The sequence below is a fragment of the Nesoenas mayeri genome, assembly GCF_963082525.1.
Source record: "Nesoenas mayeri genome assembly, chromosome: 2".
In the NCBI taxonomy this organism is placed as follows: Eukaryota; Metazoa; Chordata; class Aves; order Columbiformes; family Columbidae; genus Nesoenas; species Nesoenas mayeri.
In genome coordinates, this window is record NC_137543.1 from 73,472,484 (window position 1) to 73,498,482 (window position 25,999).

Here is a 25,999-nt window from a genome sequence, read left to right on the forward strand (position 1 = left end):
CGTGGCGGCGAGCTGCCGAGGTCGGAGCCGGCGCACAGGTGTCCGCGCCCGCCGTGCCGGGGGCAGCCCGCCCTGGGGACGCTGGGCTGGCGACGGGTGGAGTGAGGGGGCACGGCCGGGGAGCGGGGCGGCGGAGGCAGGGAGCGGCGGGGTGGGCTGGGATGAGGAAAGGTCAAGAGCGTGAAAAGGTGTCTGCTTCGCCTTTCCGCTTTGGTAGGGGCGTCCGGACCCCGCTGCCGTCGCTGCTGCTCCGTCTGCAACACCGGGGAAGCTGGAGAGCGGGGTTTGCGTTTGGGGTTGGTTTCTTGCAGAGGGTTGTTCGGGCCGGCCAGGCGCGCTCCGGCCCTGCGGGGCGGCGGGCAGCCGCCACTTGCCGCTCCCGTCCCGGGCCACCGCGGTTCGGAGCGGTCGGGGGAGGCGGGGCGCTGCGGGTCTTGGGGTGGATCGGGCCGGCGGACGGGTCCGGGGAAGCCCGCGGCCGCAAGCGTCGCTTCTCGCCCTGTGCGCCCGTCTGCGTGTGTGCGAATAGCTGCCAGAAGCCTTTGAAAGGTTTATTGAGCTGTCCCAGCCGTGGGTCCCTCAGCCTTACCGCACGGCCCCAGCACAGGAAAGAAAAGCGCTGCCAGTCTGGGATTAAAAATGCCGAAAATTGCCAGGGGTGGGTCGGTGACCGCGGTGCCGGCCGGGCCCCGGGCGGGCGCTGGGCGGCTGCCGGCTGCGGCTCCCAGTGCCTCCTGCCTTTGGTGACAGGCACCGCTCTGGCAGCAGCAATGGTAAACAGCGATCAGCCCTAGCGTAAAACACAGGTGGATTCGGGTTTTTTCAAGAGAAGAAGTAAATACAGAATACGCCACCAGTGAATTCATTAGTCCATTAATTAAACGATGAGAGCAGCAGCAAGAGGAAGTCCTAAGTGATCTCTTTTGTCAGTGCAGAAGCTGGGCAAGTTTTAAGAGCTGTGCTGTCTGCTTGGTGCAATTTACTGCTCTACTTCACACCGTCTGCACGGGCTGAAAAAGACTGTGATTGCTTCAGCAGCGATTTTAGTTCTAACGTTTATGTCCTAAATTAATTTTCAACTAAGTAGATGACAGCTCTACATAGGTGCTAGTGGGCTCCTGTAGTTTTGTTAGGTTTTATTTCCTTAGTTTCTGTGTTTGATAGGAAGTCTTGTAGTGCCTAACTCAGAAAGTAGAACAGGGAGGTATGAGTGAAGATGCCATTATAGAGCCATAGTAATGAAACCGTATGCTGCAATGTTGCTTTGACTTGCAGAGCATGACATAGCTTGCTAGTCTGTAAATAAAATGCTTATTTTGAGTTGAAAATGAGCCTGTTTGATCGTGACCTTTTAAGCCTTTATAAAAACAGTGGGTATAATGTGCCTCCCCTCTCTATTTAGAGAGTAATAGCATAGCTGCTTTCTGAAATTCTCATGAAGAGAAGATCTAGGATGCCAATTTACACGTGTGCTTTGAACTAGCATTTCTCAGATGCACTGCTGATTAAAAATTTGTCTTGATTGCTAGGTATCCAAAGATTCATTAAAGAGTTTGAATTTGGAATGAGAAAGTGTAGTGTTAGTGCATCTCAGAGATGAGCACTGGAGTCTGAGGGCATTTCTGAACAAACCTCCTCAATCCTACGTAGCTATTTTCATCTGTGTAAACTCAGATATGACATATATGAGCAGAAATTACAGAAACTGCATTAACTTCAGTCACATCGTGCCTGATATGGCTCGAAGAGGCTAATCCAGTTGTAAGGTGAAGATGTGTTTGCGATATTGTATAGCAAAGCGCGTGGGTGCTAATCCGCTCCTGTGGAAGCTGGTGGCAACACTGTGTGCACTGATGGAGGCTGCCTGTCTGTTTCCCCTGAGCTGATTTCAGCCTCGAAATACCGCTTGTTGTCTTTTCTTGCCAGTCAGAGGTTCCTAGCCTGGAACCCCTGAGCAGCCTGGTCTAGTGGAAAGTGTCACTGCCTGTGGTAATGAGGTTGGAACTAGGTGATCTGATCTTAAAGGTCCTTTCTGACCCAAACCATTCTGTGATTCCATGTGCCTGTGCTGTCAGCAGTGGGTTTCACAGAACAGTTAGTAATTCCCAAGTTGCTAATGTCTGTACTGGCAACTGGTGGATATTTGGTCCATAATCAGTTTTTACTCGTTCAGTGAGGAAATCCAGTAGGGCCAAGAAAATGCAGCAAGAAGACAGCTTCATCTGTTCTTGGTTCCTGTGCGAATCCAGAGGTGAGCTGCATCTATGGAGCGTGCCCAGGGAACGCTGGCTTTTAAGGCCACTGTGGCAGAAATACTTTCCTTTCATGGCAGAAATGCTGTACGCATTTCCAGCTAATTGAGTTTCAAAACTTGCAGTTATGAAAGCAAGAGGTTAAAATAACTGCAGCTTCACAGTTTTTAACAAAATTTGGGCAGAGTTGTTTTGTCTCTATGTAAATCATTAATGCAACTTTACGAGTTTTCCTTGTTAAACAGTGCAAAAATGTATCGTTTGGTACAGGGTAGAGCAGCTCTGCTGTGTGCTTTACACAGATAAATTAACCACATGTGTTTCATGGCACAGCCAGTTAACTGCATATTTAAAAGCGGGATACTGTTTTCATTTTGTTTTGTTTTAAATGGCAAAGAAAAAATGCAGTTTGTGCTGGTGTTGCAAGGTTTTTCACATTTCTCAGTTTCAAAAATAATTGTAGACTTCAGTACGAAGAAGTTTATTATTACTCACTGCTAGGCACAAGTTTTGTAAAGCTTTACCAGGTCCATAACGCTTTATTTAATTAACATTTATTTTAGTTTATTAAGATGAACCTAAGACAATCAGTAGCAGCAGCAGAAATTAGTATTTATTGTTCTGTGATCATGCAACAGGTGCTAGAAGAGACAAATACACTAGTTTAAAAGCTACTGCTTTGGTGGCTGCATATTCTCTTCATTAGGGAAAGCAGCAATAGGCCTCTGTGGGTGTCTTGGTTGCTGACTTTTTTGACTGTAGAGTAGTGTCATTGACCTACATTGGTTGTAAGTGGCATAGGATGCTCAAGTCAAAAATGAGACTTGCAGGATTGGTTCTTTTCTGCTCCATTAGGAGCTCCACAGAGTGCAGAGCAAATTCCCCTGTCACTGAAAGCATTTCCACCTCCCAAGGAAACCAGTGGTTCCTGGGTTCTTCATCATGCCTTTACATCTGAGCACAGAAAAGCTTCCTCTGGAATCATAACCAAATGTGGGGAAAGCCTCTGTGTTAAACAAGATATATGAATGCTTTCTTTAAGTAGGATCTTTATTTTCTGTGCTGCAGCTTCCTTCCCTGTCTAACAGGGCCTTCTAGTACTAACACATACAGGTACACCTGACACACTGACTTTGGAGGGACTCATGTGCTGGGTTGAAGTGACCCTGGAAGTCAGATAAAGGCTGTGAAACATCAATAACGCTTACATGCAGAACCTGGAAAAGCAAACCCCCAGGTACGGGGCAAGTTGTGGATCTCAACTTCTTAAAACTTTTTCCTTTTATTTTATACCACATAGTTAAGCGGGTTCCTTTGTGAAACTGCACATCCAGCTTAAAAAAAAAAGGGGGCGGGGAGAAAAAAGTTGTTACCATGCTTATGTTTATCATATTATTTGTAAAACTTGTCCTGAAAAGCTTGAAGGGATCTGTTGTCTGCAGAACATCTAGGTGAATGTCCGTGTGCCACTGCTTGCACTATACTCTATCTCATCTTCAGATGTTATAAGATTTAGGGTATACAGGAAAAGCTAAATAAGTATTCTGTAAATCAAAATTGGAAAACTGGGCAATTTGTTTGTGTATGTTTCCTTTGCTTTGTATTTATATGAGATTTCAGTGTATTGTGCAGAGTACTAAACGGCAAAGAATGGTGACTGTAATTAGAAATGTGGAACAGCCACGTGGTACCTGCTTTGAAGGTTGTTGCCTGGGCCTGCTGCAAGAGTGACATTTGTGCTTTTGGCTTTATCCTTCGTGTTGTGGCTCAGTTTGTACATGCACTTCTCCCGCAGAGTTCAGATGGTGCTTCTTATGTGCACAACTGAGACAAGGGACTTCTCTGTAATACATTTTTCTGGTACCACAAGCAGCATTAGCCCTGTCGTCCTCTCACAGCTAGAGTGGGTCCAAAGTATTTATTTTTGCGGCAGTAGAGGTATGTCACCTTAAATAAAGCTCTGGTAATGGTGAAAGAACTATGCTTGCTATTGCGTAACACAAAACAAGACAATTTTTACTGTGTTTTGCATCTCTATTTGAATATAACTGTTGACCTAATATACAGGAAGACTTTCGTGTTTTCAGTCATGACTAATATCTCAGGATTGCTGAAGAAAACTAATAGAATAAGCTAAATTGTGAGATAAACGCAGTGCAATCCAGTCCTGACAGCTGTTCTTTCTGAATTCCAGTTTCCTGTTTCTCCTATCTTACTTTCGCCCTTTTTTTTCTCTTTCCTTTCTTGCAGAAATCTGTTAGTCTTGTACCAGAGTAGAGGATGAAACAGATAGCATCTTGAAGTCTCTTCTATTTCTTGGCTGTCTAGAAGGTTCAGGATTTGTTTTCACTCTCCCAATCATCTCTCATTATTTTCTTTCCCATAGATACCTTCTATGTTTTTTTTAGTCTTTTTTTTTTATACCGCTGCTGCCGCTGGTAGATGAAATTGAGCCTTCTCTTTCGTGTTGTTGCCTGTCTCATTTGTTCTTCATATCTTTCCCTTGTAATTCCTGCTTCATTTCTTCTGCAGGTTTTGCTCCTGTAAGTTCACATCTTAGTCAAATTGCTTGTCGTTATGAAAGCGCTTTACTGCTCAGCAGGAGGTAGTACTACATTTTGATGGGACAGATTTCACTTGCCACCCCATCTGGGCAAGCTGCACCAATTACAGTGAATTTTCCAGGATGCTGCACTAGATAAAGTTGAGGAAAGGGAGGGTTAGCTACAGTTTAGAGCATTCACATGGGTGCAGTTTTAGATGATGCTAACCATTAAGGAAAGCAACTTCTTAAATATTTATTTTGAAGTCAGTTCAGTAAATATCTGGCTGCTTTGTGCATAGTTAATCTTGCTAGAGAAGTTATTTATCGTTTTTTGCTGAGTAATTTGGATCACAGTACAACTGATGAGGGTGAGAGTGAAGGGATTTTTTTTGTCTTCAAGGGAATGAGAGTTTCTTGTACATGTGTATATATTCTTAAACATCTGTGGTGTTATAAATATTTGTTAAGACTCCTGTTGTCACAGACTTGAGTTATCTTGCAAACGTTTATGAAGGCTTCCTAACAATATTATTTTGGGTTACAGAAATATATGTAGGAGACACCGTTTTATTTATATAGGTAAAACTGTGAGCACATTTACTTGGCCAGCTCCAAAAGCAGACTATGGCAGAGTTAGGGAAATACCTCGCTTCCCCTGAATCACAATTCAGAGCCTTAACAAGTGTTCCCCTGTGTCTGGCCTTTAGCTACTACTCTGTTAGCATCAGCAAGCACTTGATTTTCTGGCATTGACTATGTTCAGTATACTGCAGCTTTTTGTGTTGCCCTGGCATTGTGATTTCCATGAAAATTGACAGCTTTCACACTTTAATGCTGCTTCTAAGAGATGAAGGGGTCTGTAGAAATTTATTTTTCTGTAGCAGCTTAAGCCAGTTCCTGCGTTAGAATTTGAGAATGGGAAAGACTTAAAATCTGTTTTCAGCTAAAACTGTGCTTTAAAGATCTTTTAAAAGCAGCTGCATTTCCAGCTAATGGAAATTAAAACCTTTATTAACATATTAATCTTCTTAATGTATAGAGTGTTTCCAGAGCTGTTAGTCAACCAGTGAGCCAGGCTGCTTATCATTCAATAAGTGATGCTGGGAATAGTATATTATTGTCATAGTTTCAGCATGAGAGTGTCAGCGATGAGCCAGGGACTTAACCCATGCCAAGGAGTGAGTCACAAGGATTGCGTGGCAGGGCCACACTACAGTGGCACTAACACATAGCATTTCATACCCCCTTTAGTCCCCTCACACCACAAATGTCTGATGTTGTTCCTCCAGCTATTGAGTGCACTAAGACGCTGTGCATTTGTGCAGAGTAGTTACTGCAGTCAGAGAAATGGGAAAGAAAATGGATTGAAAATGTTTTTTTTCTGTTTGTGTTCCTTTGTTCTTACTCTAGCTTCCAGATAGAGAGTGCCCATGGAACAAAAAATTTAATTTATTACTGCTGATGCTGTAAATTAGACGCGATATTTGCATGTTAAGCTATGTTTTATGTGTTCCTTCGAATGTGTTGTATGGAAGAGAGTTGTGAGTCTTGGGTCTCCTTTGGCAGTTTCAGTGATGAAATGGAAGGTACTAAGTTTTCTCTGGTAATCAAAACCAGATGCGACCCTGGTATACTCTTCATTTTTTTTTTTTAAGGCTGTGAGCATCATTGAAACAGGTAGGAGAGAGGTGTAAATGAAGTGACAACATGGTGTGGGCTAGGTCTGAGGTACTTGCAGAGATGGCAGTAGACAGACTGCGTTTTCAGGTTTGGTTCTGCGGCCTTCAGTGTCTTATTTTTATTAAAGGGGGTTGGCCTGTGCAGTAGTTAGAAGGTTGGTCTGTGAATTGCTCTGCCTCTGTTTCCATGTTACTGTGGCGTATGCAAAGAGAAATGGCTCAGGAAGGTGTGACAGAGAGTCCCTCACCTAAGTAATAAGCAGCCAGGTGATTAGGGAGCTTGCTTACAGAAAACCCACTTTCAAAGACCTGCTTGGCACAGAAAGGGCTGAAGATTAAACCTGGAGTAGCTTTTACTACCTCAAATTGCCAGGACCACCCAACAGCCTGGCATCCTCACTTTTTCTTCGAGCAAGAAGCCAGATAAATGCAAACCTCGCTATTCCTGAAGCTGTTGCGTTGCAGTCAGTGTTTTCGTAGTGAGCTCTCGCAGTCACCCAAAGGCTAAAAGAAAATATGGACTTTCCGAGCCATCTGCGTTTTGTGGTGCTAACACCAAAAACTTCCTCAATAAACTCAATAAAATAAGCAGATAAGACACAAAGTCATACCACAGAAGTGGAGCTTGAGGAAGATAATTACATTTTATGTTATCAGTGTTCTAAATATAGTCATATTGTAAGGTTCAACAGCAAGTACCAATCCAGAAGTACTTAATCACATAGATGTTACTTTATGTTTTCAGCAAGAGTGACTAACAAGCAGTATGATTCTGTTTGCCATATCTGTTTTCCTTCACTGTGTGTTGGGTTTAATTTATATTAATGCACGTTGCGCCAGTCGACTGTTACTGATGTTTTATTGTGAAGCTGAGCCAGAAGGGTAGAGCTCTAGTTTTTAGGCTATCACTTCTTATTTTTTGAAGACCACACAAATGCATAGAGGTTCAAGATGGGTGACATTGATGGTTGATGAGATGCTTTCTGAATTTGCAAACATCGTTTTAATAAACATATGTGTTACCATTCATAGTGAGAGAATATAAAACATCTTTGTATTACTACTTTTTCGTTAATAATTTTTTTGTGGTTTAATTCAAATAGAGAGCCAGCAGATACAGAATCAGCTCAGTCAAAGCCGACTTCTCCAGGGACATAAGAGGAAAGCTGCAAAGAGCTCTGTTGTAGATTATCTAGATGACACTTGATTTAAAAGCGTGTGCCTTCCTTCCCACCCCACATATCCCACAGTGGGCATTATCCAGTGCTCACCCCACAGGTCTGATAGGAGCTATGGCAGTGGCTTTCTGGTGTAAGAGAAAATAAAGTAGTGAATTATTTTCAAGACCCTTTACATAGCAATATTTCTTTTTTTTCTATTGTGTAGAATTATAGAATAGAATATATATATATAGATTTGTGTAGAATATATAGAATATATAGAGAGAATTGTGTAGAATAATAAGCATTATTTTTTCTTGCTTTAGTGGGTTCCAGAAAGATAATAAAAGCTCTAAGTTATTTTATAATAGAACATATTTAATTTTTATTCTTAATTCGGTGCCTTGATGGCTTTTCTTTCTGTATTTTTCTTTTCTGTTTGAGGTGAGTATTTTGCATGTGCAGCAAAATTAACCCCCTACGTAAATACAACAAGGGCAGCATGTCTGATCTTAATGTGCATGGGATATGTGTCTTCCCTTCTGTTTTTGTCTGAGTGCCACAAGGGGCATTTCTGAAATCAGTAAACAATTTCAGCCAGATTGGGAGAAAAAACTGTTTTCTGTGCTTTTCTTTGATCTCTCCTCCTCTGACAGTGCTTTATTTCTGAATGGTGCAGCAATGGTTCTGGGTGTTGATGCGGGAATGGATATCTTGATGTGAGTCCATATTGATGCCTTTTTATTTTTTTGTGTCCTTTGAGTAACTTCTCATGGTACTTTTCATGGATACCGAATAAATTACTCCTGGGTTCCTTGGGGGTACGGCTCATGTTTCAGTGTCAGCACAGCTTTCTCTGCCCTGATGGCGTTCATGGTGTTGCTCACGGTCACTCAGCTGAAATGCTCTGGTCTGCCCCTGCGGGGACAGGGCTTTCTCCTTGGGAAGCAGACCAGCCTTCGGCTCCTGCCATAATTAAAATCTTGGTATTGTGACACCTTCAGGTGCTCGTAAGACTGCCTCTACCGATTCATTAAACACAGCAACAAATAGGTCAGATCATGTTGCTGAACTGCCAGTGTTGTAATTAACACGATTATTTATTTTGCTTGCTTTTAATTACCTGTGTTTCTCTGCCTGTGCTGAACTCAGGAGTCACTTGGTCATCTCATAGCAACTCGGAGGAGCATCACATGCTCAAATAATGTTACAACATCAGATGGGCATAAACTTGTGCTTTTCAAGACATGCAGTCTTTTTAGTGTCTTGTTTTCTGACTCCTTAAGGTCTGTTGAGCAGCTTCATTTCCTGAGTAGTGCCTTGTCCAGAGGGGGACAAACTGGAAGCGGTTTCTGTCCTCAGTGGGTCCCAAACCCTTTGTGTGCCCAGCGAAGCTGCGGATCCTCCAGCTCTGGGCTATGGGCTGTAGTAGATGTGCCTGAGGTCAGCCCAGCACAGGGATGCTGGGGAGAAACCGGAGTGTGCCAGGGCATCCTCCCCAAAATCCATTGGGGCTTTTATAAACCAAAAGATAGCTCTATCTCACCTACATTAGTAAGTTGAGGATTGCTGTCTTCAGATCAGGCCTGTTATTCCTGAATATGTGCAAATTACTTTCTTCTTACTAAACCTGTCTCTTCCATTGTGAGACAGACACAGATGTACCCGTGTGTGATGGACAGAGTCTCCAGGATCAAACTTAAGAAATAAAAAAAGGACAAGAGCTATGTCTCACCTTTTATGTGGCTAGTTACAGAAAAGTATTTTATCTTAAAGTCAGAGATTTTTGGATTTTTCAAGTTACTGTGTATTTAGTACAAGGATAAAAAGTTATACTGTAGTTTTAAGTAATAAATTTAATTGTCTCTTCATTTCAAGTCTTGTAGGTTGTAGCAACTTTGTAAAACTATCTAAGCATAGTCCTAGAACTATATGTTGATGATTAAACCATTTCATTACAAAAGTAAGTTGCTTTTCTTCCTAACTTCTAAGCAAATACAAGATAATGAAATTCTCATTCCAACTCCTGCATGGATTCATAAGAATACCTTCCTGAAAGAGCAGTTAGTTATCCTGCAACTAGTATTTACCCAGTTTTCAACCTCACAGGTATCAGGAAGCACTTTTCTAAAGAACATGGATTATACTTTTGGTGAAAAATTCTTCTTTCTGAAGAAAACAAATTGTGAATTTTGGAGATAATCAAATATCAATGGGTGCGAGCTGTTGTTTTATTTCTTTGCTTTTAGTAGTTCTATTTTGCAATTAGAAAACAGTGTCTCGGTGGGTTTTAGCACTTGATGCTAGGATCACAATACAGGGTCAACCCTTTCTTGGCTCAGCTGCGTTGTTTCTTTCAAATTTTTTTTAAGGTTTATTTTCCTTCAGTCTCATATAAGACAAGCCAGGGATTTATTTATTTATATTATTTTTCCTGAGAAGCATCCTTTTTTTTACAAAAAAAAAATTTTAAGCGTGTTAGCACAGTATTGTATAAAATGACTAGTAGGGGCTGGGCAGACTCAGCGTCTGTCTGTTCCCATGGTTTATTGGACTCTGTTGGGACGGAGAGGGAGAGTCTGCTTGCACTTGCCAGAGAATGAAGAGCAGCAAAATCACTGGTTCATTGTTTAACACAATATCAGAAATGAGGCTTTGGTCAGCTGCTCCGAAGCAGCTTGAATTTATATGACCCGTTTAGCGTGGAGGAGAGCAGGCATGGCTGTACTCCCATTGCCTTAATATTCTGTTTTGGAGCTGAAGGGCCTGTGGAGTTGACTTCTGCTCTGCTTCACTTGCCGGTCAAGGTGTGCAGATCCCGAGCAGCTTGGCTGAAATCTCCGGGTCTGCTCCTGCATGGAACAGGTGGGAGAGGGACCAGCATGGGCTTCACTTGGGCAGAACAGTGAAATAGTTGTGGGTGCACCCTGCCCTTGTCTCTTTGCTGGGGTTCTGGTTTATATTTTATCTTGAAGTAACAAAAGTTGAGTATCCCATTATAAAAGACACCAGTGGGTTTGTGTGTTTAGGTAAAGATAGGTGAGTTTAATGCCTGGATTCTCCGTATTCTCCACCTCCAGTTGCTCTTCTTTATTTACATGATGGTAAACTTGAAAGTGCCATCTTTCTACTAGTACTTTACAGCTAAAGACTTCTCGGACACTAACAATGTATTGTTCATACTGGTTAAGGTGGTCATTTGTTTCTGTTCTCACTTGTTCTTTTTGCAAGATAGTCCTAATATTTTTTTGAAAAGCCCACAACTTCTCCCGCTGTTATGCCTGCCTTATTTGAGAATACTGCTCATCTATAGAATTGTTTATTGTTTATTATTGTGTATTCTCAAATTAGCCGTAGTTATTTTGGAATGAAATCTCTTTGCATTCAAGTGGTTCAGTGTCATACTTTCTCCTATTAAAGTCAAGATCCAGGTCTACTGGAAAATATTTTACAAATATAAAAGTGCCTGAAGTATAAAACCTGTTTATACAGATACCATGGGTTTCTTGCCATGAAAAGCACCGTAAATTCCCCATGCTGCTTCATTTTCATATGTAGTTACTTGGAAAGAAATATTGCTTGCGGTGCATTGCCAATTATTTATATACTAATTTGCTACCTGAGAATAATTTCAGATTTTAATATTCAGTTTAGTATTGAAGTGATAGGGGGGGAAACAAGGTCTTAAACTACTTCATATTTTACAGTTTAGCTTAAATTGACCTGGAAAAAACCTGGCAACACTGAATTTTTTATTTTGGGGGGATTAGGGGATCAGTGAGAATTAACCTTTTAAAAAAAAGTGGTGTATGTATAAACAGTTCTCAGTCATTGTTTTTTAATGTAAATTCCCACTTTACCTTGTATTGTTACAGGAAAATATGTAAAATATGAAACTGTCTTCATGTAAGTAGTCTCTGTGTGCAAAGCCAAAATTGAATAGGAGTCCACGTACAATGACTGGGGGCAGAGCTCTGCTCTGCCATCGCTTGGGAGGACGTGCATGTCATCCTCTGGTACAGATCACCCCTTCAAGTGAATGGTCCCAATAGCTGAAAAGGGAAATATATTCTCTTGCTTCTCTTTTGTAGGTTATCTTTTGTTCTTCGGGCTTTTGATGAGTCTCAGAAAAATAATCTAGCCTATGCTGTTTCTTTTTTTCCCGGAGCAGATGGTAATGAACATATCATTAGCATGGAGACTGAATTTTCTCTTCCTGGATTGGCCAAGAAATGGGGTAGGCAGATTTACTTGGGAAAACATGATGGGAAAGCTCAGATTGCAAAGAAACCCCTCATGCCCTGTTGAGCACCTGGCTATTCCTGGGCAAGAGCATTCAAATATTTATAAATCTTTCATAAGCATTGTTTATTTGAAGACAAAACCCCAAATCAGCAGCAGGGGTTTTCCTGCATTAAATTGCTTTCACCAAGCATTATTTAAGGTTAAAACCTTAAAACTCCCTGGAAGGGCTTTTCTCAGTTTTCTGTGCTGCTTTTTTTTCTTTTACCGAGGATACCATCACCATGTACAGAAATAAAAGCGGTAAGTTCGGTGGCATTTAAGTGTACTATAGTGATGCAGTTAAGAGACTGAAAATAGTATTGTCTTATCTTCAAGCAACCAGGCAAATGTTCTTGTGAAATTCGGAGAACTAAATGGATTGGAGACTTCATGTTCTTTTTGTGCCTTCTGAGGTGCCTGTGATTTGTTCCTGGGGTGCTTATCACAGAAAACACCTCAGTTCTTCAGAATTAAATTATGTAGGCATAGAGAGGTCCACATAGGAGCTGTTTGGGATGCTGCTTAGTGTGATGTTGCTGAGCGCCCCTGCTTGGGAGCTGTTCAGGGGAGGTTTAGGATACAGATGCTTCACGCACGGCTTTAGCCCTTGCCTACTGGTAGTCTCAGTTTCCAGCCTTTGTACCAATGGGTAGCACAAGGGAGAATGAGCATGTGGCGCTGATCCGTTTACTGCCCTTCGAATGAAGTAGATTTTTCTTTGATCCTACTGGTTTGCTTGTCTCTCTCGGAGTTTAAAAGCAAACGTGTGACTATTTTAGGATTCTTTGAAAATTGCAGCCTAGGTCTGAATTAATGTCTTCATGTTTCACACGAAGTTGCAGATGGAAGATTAAAAGCAGTGCTTTGGGCAACGTGTTGAGTAATATTGAAAATAAGAGCTACCACTTGGGACCTTGCTTTTGGAGCCAGCGTGTCCACTGTGTCATACAGCTGTGCTGTTCCTTCCAGAATTGTTCTGCAATCTATTTACATCGAGCAAATGTTGCAGTCATGGATGGATTTATGAGGATAATGATCTGACAGACCATGCAAGCTTATAGCTTATAAAATTTGCTGTACACAGGGAAACTAAGCGCGCCTCAATGAAACATTCCTTATTTATGGGGGTGGTACTGTGAGCAGGTGGTACAGAATTTGGGAGGTGGCTTGTGTTCCTCAAAAAGCATGTGGAAGATGAGGAGTGAGGGATATCAGTTTTTATTGCTGCGCGGTAGGGTGCGGCCATGTTGACATCTGACGCAGACTCAAAATTACCTGAAATTCTGTATTGGCTTTACAGCTTGGTGCTTACGAGACATGGTCAGAGTGCTTCTGTGGTTTGGCAGTGGTGCCTGCCGATTTCACAAGTGATGGCATTCGGATCTTTGTGGTTGTATTAAAATTCTCTGAAAGTACATGTATGTCACTGGGAGCTCAGAGTAAATAGAGAAAACACTGGAAAAAAAGAAGCTATCCCTTGATGATGAAGTTTATTCCTCCTGGCTTTATTTTAATTCTCTCTCGCAAGCTTCTAATTTTGTGACATGACAGGAGAATCGCGCACTTGAATTTGTATCTGGAGTAAAGTTATCGCTGCTCGAGGGCTGTGTTATAAAAGTGTTGGAAGGAGCTCCAGGGTTGGTGTGTGACAGCCATGCTCTGCTCGGTCTCCTGCTCTTTGGTCCTTCCAGGTCTGGTCTTGGCAGAGCTGTTACTGCCCAGGTGGCTTCAGCAGCGCTTTGGTGTCTCTAATGGTGTCCTGAATGCCAGTACTGGCCCATAAAGTCCTGAGCCCAGCAGCTCCAGGCAGTGTGTGTAAAGATACAGCTGGGCATATGATAAAGGGAAGGTTTAGAAGGGCACAGCAATGTAAATTGCTTTCCTTAAGCTGCTTGTCTCTTTTTTTCTTTTCCCCCTGGCACCTTTCGGTTCTCTACTGTCTTCTCTCACCGGAGGTTCCTGTGCTGCAAAAAGCAGAGGGGAAAAATGTGTTGACGAAATAACAAGTTAACTTGTGTAGGTATGGTAATGATCATAAAGTTTTACGTTATTAGATGTAAATTTTACAATGAGTGTGTTTACAAACACTTAAAAACCTTTGGTTTAGGCTTCTAGGTAGGATTTAGGTGCGAGTAGAACTGCTTTTTTTTCTTGCCTTGTCTGATTCCAGCTCTTTTCAAACTTAGACAATATGACTGTATTCTAATGCATACATTTGTAATTAAGTAAAATTGCTAGCAAGCCATATGACCTCTGGTTACAGATCTAAATATTGGCATCAAATCACTTATTATGTCTGAGTGCGTCTCTGTGCTTAAGTCAGCCTCTAATTCATAATGAGCCGTCTTTATTACAGTTTGCATAAATAAATGTATTCCAATAGATCAGTATTTCAATGAACACTTAAATGAGAGAACTGATAATACACTTACTTTTTTACACATAAAAGTTTTACCTTTTAAATAGCATTTAATACTCATCGCCTTAAATTATTTTTGTCATGAAGTGGCTCAGTTTGCATGTATGTATTCAGTAGATGGAGTTATATTGATTTAGTACTTCCGTACATTACTTTTTTCACCCCATCTAAAAACTTCTTAATAGTCAAAACAAATGAATGTTGTGTAACTTTGTGATACCATTATATAAGTCATGACCTTCTGTTTTAGTAATGAAATTAAATGTAATATATAAAGAGCAGAGACCTTTTCATCTACAGAGCCAACTTAGTGAAAGTTCAGAACTTTACTGGTGGCAGTTTCATTTTCTAGCACATCTGAAAGTAATGTTTTAATGTCTGAATCCCATTTAAAAAAAAATACACTTGTGAAAAATATAAGATTTTTTCATTTTATACAATAGAAATACATGGTATATCTTGCCTGTTTTGGTTTCGTAGTGAAGAAATTCTGGTTTAAATAACCTGCAGCAAGTTGCCTTTTAGAGAAAGAGGAGGGGAAAAATGACTTTTTTTTTTTTTTTCTAGGTTAAGTTTTAACATTTTTTTCCTCTTTCAAATCTTTCCTGAAATGACCAAATCAAAGAGACTTTTGTTCTCTGAAGCCTGCTTTTGGTTAATTTGATAGAGTTTGATTTACCTACTTAATCTGAACCATGCCTCCTCCTTATCGTGTAAAGTCGCTTACTGTTGCTAAATATACCCGTGTATTTTAAAGAAGCAAAGCCGTGCGTGAGTACGACCCATTCAGAGCAGGGTTGTGGGGTAGGGAGGGACCTGCTGGTAACCCGAGAACAAGAGCAGATGCTAAATTAGCAGCTGGATCGTTAGTAACGAGCCCACAAATGTCTGCTGGGAAATGATCTTCTTTGGACGCATGTAGCGTGGGTGTGTGGGTTATTCAGAGTTTCTAGCATCTAGTTGCTCTTTACTCATGACTCAAAGGCAAGTCATGGAGCCACGAGGAGCTTTATTTGTGGAGTGATTGGCGACTTGTTTTCATTGAAAGGACAGGCTGGATTTATAAATTGTTATTGTTATGCAGTATTTTTTATTAAGACATGAAGCTGGAAAGTGACGGCAAGTGCAAGGATATTACTGGAAGTATTTTAGTTACAGACTTAAATAAAAAACACTTAAAAAAATGTGGAAAAGCCAATAATATCATAAGGGCATCATTAGTAATCGTAGGGTTATGTTCTGTTTCCACCTTTAACATAAATAGGTATCGACCATTGACCGCAGCCAGAAATAGAGGAGATCGTGACTGGATGAGACCCTGCATTTGACTGAATAACGATGGCTTGTAAGTGTATTAAGTTGTAGCAAAGCAGGAAAATACGAATAAATGAACTATCACCAGGGAAAACAAAAAACCAAACAACAGACTTAGGATAGTTGTCAGAAAAGTCCTATTTATCTGGGAGACAAAATTTTAGTTTGTCTAAGTCTCTTGCTAATAACGTGCTTTGGAATCTATGCAAATATTCAGTGCAGTTTGCCTGCAGTCTGCTCTTTCATGCCCTCCAGCCCCAGCACACCTTTCCCACTGCAATACTGTTGACTCAGCTACGACAAGGACTATCTGTCTGGCTTTACATTGAAAGCTAATATATTTCTTTATTCCTTAAACCAATGATTATGTATGTAAGTGTGTGCATCTACAAGTCACCGTTATTGCACATTGAAGAAGGTGTTTGGGTTTTTGTTGAGCTTACCAACTTGGTGAAAATGATTTAATTTTCTAGTATAAACAGGTACAAAAATGATACAGACAGATAGAAAAATGTTACATGCAAACCATGACCCTAAGTGTTCACCTACTGTTCAAAAAGGTTTTGTGATTTCTTTCTTAATTGGAGAAAAAGGCCTTGTTGTGGAGGGGGGAAAAAGCTTTTCAGCTGACTAGTGTGACTCCACCAGTGACAGCCTTGTCGTCAGCAGCGTTATACTCAACAAAGTGAGTTTGTGGTGTTCTGAGACAGTTACAGTGATTTAAAACCTCCGAAAGGGAACAAAAAAAACCTCAAAATGAACCCACTCCAAGCTCGTGTCAGGGCACCCACACAACCGTGATTTAACATTTAAAGGTGCTGCGTCCTGTTCAGTTCCCCTCCCCTGGTATTTCCTCCCCAGTGCCAGGAGCTGACTGAAGGTCAGGTGAAAGTTAAGGCTTTGGGGCTGGCAGTGAAGTTTTCGGTTTAAGATGTCAGGAAAGACTCCGCAGGTTGTAAAGATGATTCTGATAGGAGCCCTCTTCTAGATGCAAGCCTCTCGGCTATTTCAGTGAGAGGTGCACAAGCTGGATCTCCAGCTCAATACTTTCCTGTTCTGGAGAAGATGAAGAAGAAACTTTCAAACAACTGGTTTATTTTGAGAATCTTTTTCTGCTAAACAACCTGGCAAATAGACTAGGTCTTCCCTCCCCTTGCCTGAAGAATTAAGCATCTGTGTGAAAGAGAATGAATGAGTTGAAGTCAGTGGGTTTCTGTGGGAGTACAGAAGTCCAAGGAAAAAAAAGAAAAAAAAAAAGTGTAACCAGTTTTTGATTGTGTAGTGGCTATTTATATTAGCCTAAATGTAGAAAAATGTTGAGTTAATATAACTTGACAGGCAAAGCTGGAGATACTGCTTGTTTGGTTTTTTTTTTTGCGGATACACGTAACATTATCAAGTTTTAATTAACATGTTACTGTCTATGTTAGAATAGGGCGTATGAGTGAAGACCATATAGTGTTACACAGTTCCAAGTACACGCATGGGGGCGGTTTTATCTTGGGAGGGGAGAAAAAAAAGGTTACTCTCTGGTAGCTTTTGTAAGGGAAATTAAGGAGCATAATTCTTCAGTTGCCTTTTGGCGAGGAATTGCTTTTCCATCTTTGTACGCGTGACTGTAATTTAGTGTTAATGGAAAAACAGAGTAGCTTGGGGTAAAGCCTCTAGACAATTCACCCCATTCTAGTGGGGATTGGAAATGTTCTGCTGCACAGCTGATGTGCTGGATGAGGCTGCTCTCTGTTGTGAAGCAGGTGGGATGGAGAAGGGAGAGAGTCAGGCAGTTCTTTGTGATCGCCAGGCTAAGAGCAGCTACAAGTTTGGTGTTTGGGATTTTTGGTTTTTAGAAATACAATACTTTTTTTTTTTTTAAAGAAATGTGTATCTCTCCCATACAGCAGTTTACTTGTGAGCCTTTGTCACTAGCAGTTCTTTGCTAGAAGCAATTCTTCAGGGTGACATTAACGCTTGGAGAACAGTTGGACTATTTCTGTGTACAGTTGTGCAGGTTAGCCACTGCACTCTGGATACTTTCATCTTACAATATTTTTCTAAAGGACAGTTCCATGAAATTTTCTTATATATACACTTCAATGCTTTAAACCAAATAAAAAATTAGCCTTTGCAGTACTGTCTGTAAAATCATGTAGTTACCTGAATACTCATTGCTGCATTGATTTGTATCAGCTGTCTTATACCTGGCATGTTAATTTTGAAGCTTTGGAGAGTGTCTGGTTTTCTTAATTTTAGTGCTTAATGTCAAGTCTAAATATGAAGGTGCACTGCGTGGTCTCTGCATGTGAGACCCTCTGTATTAAATTTGATTGTGCTCACTTTTCTGAAGGCAGCTCATCCACAATGTACCTTAACACTTCTTGAACAATTATGTTTTCTTTGTAAACAGGACTTAGATATTCAGGACCTATTTGGTCAAATTCTCCTCAACTTGTTTGTATCAGTGTGTGTCATTTTCTGGTGCATCCTGATTTTGTGGGTGATCTGTGATAACAGCATCATGACTGATCTGTGAAGCTCCAGATGACCCCCATGTAATTTTGCAGCAGAGTGCTGTCCATTGCACGTATAGGGAAGGAACCAGCCATAAGTTTCTCTCTTTCCTAATTTATATAAGTGTAAATGAGGAGCGTTTCTGTCTAAATTGGTGATTTCATAGATGGTAGTCACATTTTTTGAAGTGATATGAACCTTTACTATTAATACAACATTTAAATATAAGTTATATAGTAATTGAAAAAAGCACTAGTTATGCAGAGAAAATATTTATCATTTATTGTAATTAAACATCTCTGGGAATTGTGGGAGCTAACCTGGAAGGTTTAACTCTGCAGTCTGATGCTTTAGTCTTCCCCCCTGAGCTTGGGTTGTGTACAAGAGCCAGTGAGGTCAGTTCGGGATTCTGCTGAATAGGCCTTTTAAGATCACGCAGGCAAGAAAGAGCTCAAACAGCATTTGGGATTAAACTGTTTACCCAGGTGTATGCATCCACATTCTGTCAAATGTTATATCCTTTGAAACTGTGGTTAAAACAAACTCCTTGGAAATGGCTGACTGAAGTAAAGTCTCTCTGTGGAGTTTTAAGTAAAGACCCCGGGGGTGCTTCAGTGCTGCGTCTTTTGGGAGAGAAGCAGCACAAAAATCACAGTGAATGTGCGGTTTGATGCCTCCTTTATCTTTATTCTAATTCCTGAGCTACTGCAGAAGCTAAAATACCTCAGGTACAAATTAGAGCAGCCTCTTGAAAAACCGTATTTGTACATCCAAACGTTGTATAAACCAATCTTTTTTTTTTCAGCAAACCCTGTGTGTTGGGTTCGCAGTGAGAAATATTTTCCTGTAGTGTACAGCCTACCATATTTTTGTGAAACTTACTTGCTAATTAGAATTGCCACACAAAGGCTGGACTCAGAAATGGAGTCGGTTGGTGTCCTCAGAACAGGTAAACTCTACAAACACAGGCACTGTTGAACTGTTCATCCTGACTGTGTGAACCCAGGTCCTGCACAGAGAACATGTTCCTGCACCCATGTGGCATCTTGTTGGTTGTGGATGGGGCGTGGATGGTTCGGTTTTATTACACAACTCTGGGACTGCAAGGTTAACTTTGAATACAAGGATAATGAGCAGAATTCATTGCAGTCCTCCACTGCCATCAGAAAGGAGGAACAGTTGTTCACACTGCCTGTCTCTTGGTTATAGTATTGTGCTGGACCCTGAGCATGCAGTTGGCATCTGTGACAGATGAGCAAAGGTGATGTTTTTTGCTGTTGGAAATTGCAGTGGGTTCTTCCAACAGATCCAGCTGTTGGGAAATATCATTTAAGCATTCAGACAAAATCTGTGTGGTTTTTCAACTTGTGTGAATGGAGGTGTTGAAGACTGAAGTAAAATTTGAGGTTTTATGCCACTTCTAAGTTGTTTGAGTTCTTTTTGGGTTTCTGTGGCATAGGTCAAAGAGCAAGGAGGCCTGGCGGCCTTTGGTGAGGAGGAAAGGTATTAAGAAATGCTCATTAAAAGGTGTCTTAAGCCTCTGATTAGTATGAGAGCCTCTCCCTGAAGACATTGCAGTGGTGTACCCACTTCACTGCATGTTTTAACATAGATTCAGTATGATGTATAATAGCGTTTCTCTTCCCTTCCTGCTCCCCCCAACACATTTTGTACCCTTTCAAGTCTGCCGTGTGCATCGTGTTTCTCCTGCTGGCTACACCGACTTCTCAAGCCTCCATCTTGCTTTTTTGCTGGGCAGAAGCACGTCACATGCTGCCAAGTTACTGCTTTGACTCAATTGCTTTATAGGAAAACTCATTGATGCCGACTGCAAACCACTCAGCCAGGTTGCGTGCCCCTCTGTGCTGAGCAGGCAGGTGTAAAAAGAGCCTGCTCCTGTGTGCACGATTATTCTTGGCCAAAGTGTTTCTAAGACAACACAGGTGCTGCCATGTATAAACCCACTTCAGAGGGCAGAGTGCGAGCAGGCTTCGAAAAGAACAGGGCATGAACAAGGCAGATCCTGTGCATTTCTGTGGCACTGCGATCCCATGAAACCTGCCCAGAAGAGAAGCCAGCTTGTGGAGAGATTACTTCATGCTGTGTAAACTGAGGTTTGGCCCTGAGAGAGGGTTCCTTTTTTTCTTTTTTTTTTTTTTTTTAATTTCTTTTTGGAGGGGGTATGGGGGGAGGGAGGGTGGTTATTTCCCTTTCATATCCTTGCTGACTGCAGACAGAGAAGCTGTTGTGATTTAGCTACCAAAGACTCAGTGATGATCCGCTACGAATATAAATCCAAGCTCAAGAAAAACAAAGTGGGGCTCCAGTCCTGCTGAGGAAATGTTTTCTCTTTCATTGCCTCGGGAGGATGAGTGGAGGAGGCGTGATACTTCAGCAGTTTGAATTAAGCTGCTGTTTGGAGTCATTTCAGGCAAAACTCTCCCTAGGTAGATCACATGGCGTACTGTATCTACCTGAAAACAAAAAATACCATGATAGAGAAGGTGGCATAAATATATGATCTCATATGGGTCATTTTAGAAAAGAAAGGTGACGTTAACTATCTGGATTTTATATTTGAAGAAAGATGTGCAGCGATACGCCTGAGATAACATGAGAAGGAAGTCTGTCCTACTATTCCACCCACAATTCAGTTGTGATTTTCAACTATGAGATTCGTACCACTTACTGTAGGAGTTCCTCTAGCAGGCAGGAAGGTGCAGATGCCAGTTTGTAGGTTTGTGCTGAAATACAGTGGTGAAGGCACAAAGGCGTTTGAAAGCAACAAGCTGCTGTTTATAATAATACAATAATTACTCATGTGTTTTGTACGTTTTAGATCCTCAAAGTAGGAAGGGTTTGCATTTGGCTGGAAAGGGCAGTTGAAAGCAGAGACTTTACAGAAGGTGTCATTTGCCAGTCTTGATTTGACCAGAGGTGAAAGCACATGGATAGTTACCACAGGAGACCATCCGCTACCATGAAACAGAGGGGCTAATTTTTGTCCAGTGTCTCTTGGTGACACTGCTATGAGAAGACAGGGATTTTATTTTTTCATGTTGAATCTTCTATGAACATAAACAAATACTGTTTCATTAACATTTTTAGGCATGTGTTTTTTTTTCAGTTTGAGAAAACAAAATACACATGTTTTGTGTGGCAGCTGTTCAATAATGTATGATATTGAGTTGTCTGTCCTTTCTTAATGTCAACTTTTCATCATAAAATACAGAAGCAGTGCAGATTATCTTGGAGGTTATGACAGCCAGGGAGTATAAACTTCATATAGAGACACAAACTTTGGGAACATTTCTAAAGCGCTAGTGTTCTGTATTTAGTCTGAGACGAGACTGGTAACGGGAGGGAAGGTGGAGATCACTTCCAGGAATTAAATCAGACTAATAGGACCAAGGTTGCTCTGCCTATAGAAGAATATCTGTGGCTTTTCTAGAATAAATTTATAGTGATATAAAATAAAATAAAATAAAAGCATATTAGTGGGATTTCTTTTTGTCTCTCAGTGATAGTTCACTCATTACCTCATTGTGATCTGGGAATCCTTGTTTGAACAGATGTTGTTGTTGGGGACTTGCATGTTCTTCACCTGCTATGTGCTTTCTCAGTGAACTTGCAATCCAATAGCCACAAGAAATCTGGCTGTTACTGTTAGAAAACAATTCCCGCCTTTTTGAACTAGTACTGCAACATGCCAACAGGGTTCTTCAGTTTTCAAGCTGTGGATCTGACTCAGACTGAATTAATTTTGCATTTGACTGTATCAGAAACTGACCCGCACTGCTGTTGTAGCTGGTAACATTTCTAATCTTGGACAGATGTCAGATCTCTTTCCTTCTGCATGTCCATCTTTCAGTTTGTCTGCTAGTACAATTCTTAAAGTTTTCTTACATGTGAGATCTAACAGTAGACTGGGGAAGAGCAGTTTGGTTTTAGGGTGTCCCTAAGTGCAGAAAGTATTAATCTGCATCGGTTTTTTACTCTCTTTTGAAGTTCATGTTTAAAGTTGAGTATTCTGTTAGTTTCCTGTGATAGTAGTTGTCAGAGATCATGAGAAATAATGAATTATGATGTTGATTTACTTCATTTCAACCACTGGCACTGCCAGGATGTCCCACTATCTGGAACAGAATAGAAAATGAGTTAATGATATCTAGTCAAGAATTAAACCAGAGAGGAATAAATTGATGTGAGGAAAAATGGACAACCACTGATTCAGGATTTGGATCTAACTGTAGAATAAGTATGACTGATGCAATATTAAGCATTTTTGTTTTGGTAAGTACTTTCCACAAAAGCACCAATAAACAGTCCTGAAGTTGAATATGCTTAAAGAATCTTTTTTTTTTAAATTCATCAATTTCTTAGCAACGTGAAATGGATGTGCCTCATGATGCACAATCCCATTATATTGACTGTAAAAAAACCCGCTTCCGCTTTTCTTTCTCGCTCCAAAATGGGGTGCTGTAGCATAGTTATTGTATATGCAACAGGAGTAGAGACAGTGGTCTTTTTTTTTGCACACAATGCCTTACTTGTGATACTGAAGATCAGCTTTCAGCAAATTACTGAAAAAAAAAAAGAACAGATACACTGGGTATCTGGCAGTGCAAGGTTTCTCTGCAGACTCTTTTCAGCTGGAAAGCATGGCACTTTAAATGGCCTTTGGTTAAGTCTGTATAGAGTGTCACTTCCATTCTTAAAATTTTAATAATTTAAAACATAAAAGTGCATGTTTTAAACTGAGGGCCAATTTGCAGACCGACAGATTTCTTAGCATTAGCTAATGAAAACATTTGTAGGAGGTTAGGTTCAGAAAAACCTCAACTCTTAATCCCTCTGTGTGCGCAAAGCAGCAAAATCTAGGCTTTCATGCATCAAATTATTCTGGCACCCCTGCTGTTGATTTTTAGAGTGAGGGGGCGCCTTACTCCCCATTCTTTTTCTCAGTTTCCATCTTACAAAAATGTGTAGCTTGCCTACCTGTTATTAATGGCTACAGATCTTGCTGAAAATGTGAAATGTTACTCCTTATTGCAACACAGGTAATTAATAGTAGTAGCGTGTGATGAGAGTGAGTGGTTCAATAGTAACGTATAATATAAAATAATGAACATTTTCAGAAGGGACATGTTTCCTCTTCATTGTTTCCCAGCTGAAGTTAGGCTTTTTCATCCTTTTATCAGTTTTTCAGCTTTGTAGTACTCTACCATTCTTTTTAAGCAGTGGTTGATGAGAGGATTGATCTGGCAGGCCATATGTCTGTCTCTTCCTTCTATTTCTGTCTGTGTCTTTCTTTAATTTTTATTGTCTGTGTTCCTGCAAGCTATTTTTTCTTCTTTTTCCAGTTTGTATAAATACAGCTTTCATAGTCTTTCTTTTTCTACTGATGTGTTGCATCCCAGACATGATTCATGTGCTACTATTTTGTTCCACTAGATTTTAGAAGCGTAATGCTGTTACTGTATCTTGGGCTTGCTGTACAATCAGGAAATGATCTTTAAAATTCAACCACTGGTATCCCATTCTCTAAGGAATAATAAAATATTATAGATGTGTTTCATACATATTCGCTTACATGTTTTTGATCATATACATTTTTAGTTCTGTTGGTGTAATGACAGCTGGAAACAGCTTAAAATCTTCATGCCTTGTGCATTGTTTAATAAATTCTGTGTGATTCTTTTTATTTGAATATGAAAAAATGAAAACTCTCAATTTCACAGTTAATTTGACACAGAGACCTTTTGCTTAGTAATAGGAAGTGTGTGTGTGCTAAAGAGATCCCGGGAGCAGATTGTTTCATTGGTTAAGTTAGGGTTGTTTTATTAATGTAATGGGCTGTGCTAATGCATACACCAAGGGAATTAACCATTTATCAATTTTATTTCTGTAAGGGTTATTACAAAATCAGCCAGACTGTTGTTCCTCCCTCGCCTCGGGCCAGTGTAGTTAGCTGTGATGCCTGTTTGCCTTTTGTGAATCGAGTAAATTCGTTCCCTAATGATGGTGTGATTAGCATAGTTTTGCCAAAGGAAAGGGGATTTCTCTTTTGGCTCTTGCATTTGTTTTTCATCGTGAACAATAAGAACGCAGTAGCTAAAAATAGCATTTAAAAGAACGGGACTTTTAGCGTCCCCTCCGAAACGCTGGAATAGCGCAGGGTATGAGCAGCTGCTGCCAGGCTGGCAAAGCTGGAGTTTAAATTCAGGCCGAGGGAGGCCCCGCTGCTCCCAGGCCTGGGCTGGGGTGACAGAGCTCCCCCGGGTGGCACCTGTGCCCCTGTGCGCTTCAAGCTGTGGTCAGACACCTGGCCGAATTGTTGAGTACTTAAAAATACTCACCAGCATTGAGAGACAAGTATTCAGTATCTAAATAAATAAATACTTTCCTCCCCCTCCCCACCTTTTGTCCCCTCCAAAGAAAAGCATAACAGGCTTTAAAGCTCTGAAAATTGAAGCGTTGCTATAAATGCGAGGCATTTAAATAGATGCATACTTTTTGATGAGGATTTTTACCAATAGATGGCCACAGCAAATGATCAGGAAACTCTCTTGAATTTAGAAAGCTGTGTTGGAGCCGCTGTAGTTCTCTTTTGACTGAGAAAAGGGGTGTGAGCAGAAGAATGTCTGCAGGAGTACAGGTGCCTTACTAACAGTGACAGGTACCTTTATGTCAGGAGTTGCTTTTTTTTAAACAGTGTCATGTTTGTAAAGATCCTGAGTTTACTACGAATATCAGAATTTGCCTCTGTTTTTACGGCCACTGCTGCCAACTTAAACTGTGTGAGAAATTAGCATTCTAATGCTTGCAATCCTTTGTTCATTGGCATGTGTTCAGTAACAAGGTAATTGAAAACCTGAAGTAAAAACGCAGGGATGGGGTTTTGTAGTTTGGACAGTATGCAGAGCATGTGTGCCACCATCTAGATGTGTTGCAGCATCTCTGTGCTGTGTTACTGTGAGAGGAAGCTGCAGTTGCCTTTCTGCAGTGTTTGGCATTGAAGGAGCATTCCCTGAGTTGGCTTTGAGAAACTGCTGTTTATACGTGTCTTAATGTATTTGATTTTACTGGATGCTTGGGTGGTTTATTTTACCTCTGTATTCAATAAAGTTTTGTAAGTTCATTTTAATTAAAGATGGATCTAGCTTGTTTGAATGGTAGACTTTGTAAATTTGATAAAAGTTTGTCTAAAAGTATTCATAACTGATCACTTACGAAGCGGTTGAAGCGGTAAAGGTCGAGGGCTGCCTTGGTTGCAGCGACCATGGGTAGAGTTCAGGATTTCCTGTGGCAGGAGCAGGATAGCAAGCAGAATTGCAGCTCTGGATTTCAGCAAGGCAAACTTTGGCCTTTTCAGGCAATTGCTTGGGGAAATCCCATGGGCAAGGCTGCTTGATGGTAAAGGGGCCCGAGATAGTTGGTTAGTGTTCAGGGACTGTTTCCTCCGGGCACAAGATCAGAGCATCCCGACACGTAGGAAGTCAAGGAAGGGAGCCAGGAGACCTGCGTGGTTAAACAGGGAGCTGCTGGGTAAGCTCAAGTGGAAGGGGAGAGTTTATAGATCACGGAAGGAGGGGCTGGCCACTTGGGAAGAATATAAGGCTGTTGTCAGAGCGTGTAGTGAGGCACCTAGGAAAGCTAAGGCCTCCTTAGAATTAAACCTGGTGAGAGGGGTCAAGGACAATAGGAAGAGCTTTTTCAAATACGTGGCAGATAAAACTAACACCAGAGGCAATGTAGGCCCACTGATGAACGAGGTGGGTGCCCTGGCAACAGAAGATACAGAGAAGGCAGAGTTACTGAATGCCTTCTTTGTCTCT

General features: G+C 41.0%; 1 protein-coding gene across 1 annotated transcript in view; it reads left to right on the plus strand.

Annotated features, from left to right (window-relative positions):
- The window catches only part of COBL (cordon-bleu WH2 repeat protein), a gene marked incomplete at both ends in the record, with an annotated part of 160,113 nt that overhangs the window by 176 nt on the left and 133,938 nt on the right, over window positions 1-25,999 (plus strand). The gene's annotated exons all lie outside the window — the stretch shown is intronic.